Genomic DNA, 3814 nt, shown 5'->3' with positions numbered 1-3814 from the left:
ACATTCCTCTTCACGAAAAGAAACATTGGGGGAAGCTAAAGAACGTTTACGGCAGGAACTATTCTCTGTACCAAAAGAAACGTTGGGGGAAGTCCAACAATTCTTGAGGCAGAACTTATTCTCTGTACCAAAAGAAACGTTAGGGGAAGCCCAACAACGTTTACAACAAAAACAATCTCCTGTACGCATAGAAACATTGGGGGAAGCTAAAGAACTTTTAATGTAGGAACAACACTCTCATGTTTTGAAGTCTCTGGGCATCATTAAGGTTAATACTGAAGTTAACCCTAAAGAAGAATGTCAAGCCATTATCTTTACAAATGATAAGGTTGTCAAGGAGGAAAAGATGGAAGAAGAAGAGCTAGAGATGTATGAAAAGGAAACAAAAACAGAAAAAGTTGTTGCTGCGAAAAAGATAGAGGAGATAGAAACAGAAAAGTTGAATGAGAGTGAGAAGAAGGATGAGATAGGAAAAGCCGCGATCGAAAGACAAGAAAAAAGAAAAAAAAAAGGTGAAAATAAAGAAAGAAAAGAAAAAGAAAAAGAGAGGGTTAAGGAAGGAGAAAGTTAAGAAAAAGAGGAAGAGAGGAAAGAAAAAAAGGTCATGTGAAAAACTCCTTCCTCATAAAAAGAAAAATCATAGGAAGGAAAATAGGTTGAAGTACTTCAAGGAGATCTTTGAGAAATTGGAGATCAAGGTTCCTGTGATTGATGGATGGAAACATGTGCTTGGCATGATCAACTTCTTGAAGAGGTTTAGCATAAAGAAGAAGAAGAAGAAAATACTAAGCAAGAAGAAGCTTAAAACCTACTGATGGGTGTCTATAGAGACTTTCCCAATTGTTGTCTAATAATTTGAATTTCTGTGTTTGTTTTCTGTGTTTTTTCAAAATTCTGTCTGGTACATTTTGTGTGTGCATATGCATTTGAGTGAGGAAAATCTTGAGATTGAAAATTTAGGGCAGAGATCAGGAGTCACCAAGAGAAATTACAAGGAGGCAAGCAAGAAAAGAGGTAGGGAAAATTACCACCCTCCGCCGGGCGGTACCACTTTGCCGCCGGGCGGTGGCGGCGGAAAATGAAACTCGAGCTTTTAAAAGCTGGGTGTTTCCAAGCTTTCTTCACTTTGCCTTGCCCCTTTGAGTTTCGCCTGGCGGTCTCCTTGCTCCTTTGCTCCATATTTGCACTTCCAAGAGGGTTTTAAAGAGATTTCTATACACTTTCTCATCACCCACTCACAAAAAGTTTTGTTCTTGCTCATATTTGGGGTTTTTCTTGGTGGGAGTGTGCATTTAGAGTTTTCCATCATCTATTGAAGGATTTGTTGCTAGCATTCATATCTCTACTCAAGTAAGTTGTGACATTTCATTTTTTAAGTTCTTAATTTTGAAATTCTTGATGAACATGCTTAGAAATTAGGTAACTTAAGGTTTTGAGATTCTTTGCATGGATTGTTGAATTGGGAACTATTTCGGACCGATTAAGTTGTTTGAAATTGATTTGCATGGTAGGAATTAGCATTTTAGTGGAGATTAGGGTTGGTTTGGTGAAACTTTTTGAAAACCCTCTCACCGTCGGGCGGTATGCCTCTGCCGCCGGGCGATATTCAAACTGGTTGCATAACGCCGGGCGGTAAGCCTCTGTACCGCCGGGCGGTCTACTGTTTTTTTGTGGTATGTTTTGCATTGTGAATAGGAGGAACCTGTGCACCCACTGTTGTAAATGTTGTTGGGTTCAAAAAATTTTGTTGATGCATTAACTCCTAACAATAGATTTATGTGGTTCTTGGTAAATTGTGTTTATTGCAGAAATGGCATCAGAATCGCGCCGGGCAAGAAATACTGGAGGAAAAAGGAAGATGCCAGAAAGCTCGAGAGGATTTGACTCTCAAAGATTCCTCTCCAAACAACATGAGGAGCACTATGCTACTGTGCAAGAAAGGAGGTTGCTAATGGAGAGGAAGGTTTCCTTCATACCTGATTTGGCTCCGGAATTTGAAGAAGAGATTTTGAGGAGAGACTGGGAGAGGTTGACGACCTACCCTGCACCTGCCAATGTGGAGTTGGTAAAAGAATTTTACACCAACGCGGTGCCTAGAGGAGGAGTGGCTGCTGGACGATATTTGAGCTTTGTGAGGGGGCAGACTATCAGTTATGACCCCGATACCATTAACAGCTTTTTGGGAACAGAGTGGTCAGGGGAGTAGTGCCAGTATGCGGCACATGCTGGTTTGTTTGGTAATGTAGCTGAAATTGAGGAGGTTGTGTGTCTTCCTGGTAGACACTTTCAGACTAACGCTAGCGGTGCAGCGGTGAACATTCGACGGTTGGATATGATACGCTTAGACAGATACTGGATGGCGTTCACACATGCCAACATCCAATCGTGCTCCCACATCTCAGATATCACGATTCACAGAGTTCGTCTCATTTTCTGCTTAATGAGACAGATGGAGGTAAATGTCGGCCAAATCATTGCCGACGAGATCAGGAGTTATGCTATGACCGTTAGTAGCAGGATGCCATTGGGGCAACCATCTTTGATCACTTTTCTGTGCCAGCAGGCTGGGGTGAACATTGCAGTTCCCCCGTATGAGAGACTAAGAAATGCCATTGATGCAGCATATTTCCACCAGTTTTGTGCTGTGGCCGGAGCAGCAGGAGCAACTGATGCAGCAGGGGCAGCACCCCGGAGGCGTCGTAGGAGAGCTGCAGCTCAGCAGGAGCAGGTACCTGATGAGGTACCAGTTCAGCACGCGGAGCCCTTCCAGATGTGAGACATGTACATGTCCATGATGGAGGCTCGGATGGAGGCCCTTCACAGAGGGCAGGTTGCAACGACTGAGATGATCATTGGATTATATGACCAGCCACCAGTGCACAGGTGGACAATGGATGAGTTTCATACAGCTGTGGCATGGCTTGAGCAGCAGGCGCAGAGTAGTGGGTTTGGAACAGCTGGAGCTCCGAACACTGACGAGGAGAACGTTGTCAGGAGGACTCCAATGACAGCATGGGCTGATAGCAGACATCTATTGAGAGATGTCCATAGACAGGATTTAGTTTTCTTTCTTTTACTTTTATTTTTTTTTATTTTATTTTATTTTAGTTTATTTTATTTTATTTTAAATTCTTAGAATAGGTTGAATTTTAATTTTGGTGTGTACTTTTGGCTTTATTACTTGTTCTGAAAATGTTTGACTAATTAATTTGCATGATGGATCTATTTGATGATTATTTGATGTGGATGAGAATTGACTTGCAATGCATGTTGATATCCAGGAAATAGATGTGTGATGAATTTATGATTGTGGTCATGATGCTAGGCAGGGTGCATGTATGAATTTTCTATGAGAAAGCAAGTGTGTGAGATTTTGAGCTCCAGAGTTTTTATTGTTTTATGCATTGTTCACAGGAAAACATGGATGATATTGCCTTAATCTTGATGATTGATTGAATTGCATGTGAATGTCATATGATCAAGGCCATTTTTGAAACCCCTTCTCTAGCCAAATTTTCACCCAAAGTTCTTGAAAATATTTTACCTTTTTGAACCTTAGCCTAAAACAGGATGTGAACCCTTGTCTTGTAAATCTTTACCTTGAGTTGGGATGAGCTTAATTCTATGTGATGAAAAGGTTCAAGTTTGGGGTTGTACGGGGGAAAATTGAAAAAGCAAGTAAAAGGCATTAAGCTCAATTATTGTGAAAAGAGAAAAATTCATGAGAAAAAGAAAAGAAAAGAAGAAAAGCATGAAGATGAGCTCAATGAAAAAGAAAAGAAAAGGGAAGAAGTGGGAATGAGAGTCATTGGTG

This window comes from Vigna radiata, unplaced genomic scaffold, assembly GCF_000741045.1.
Source record: "Vigna radiata var. radiata cultivar VC1973A unplaced genomic scaffold, Vradiata_ver6 scaffold_271, whole genome shotgun sequence".
NCBI classification, from domain to species: Eukaryota; Viridiplantae; Streptophyta; class Magnoliopsida; order Fabales; family Fabaceae; genus Vigna; species Vigna radiata.
Note: the sequence above shows the minus strand (reverse complement) of the source record.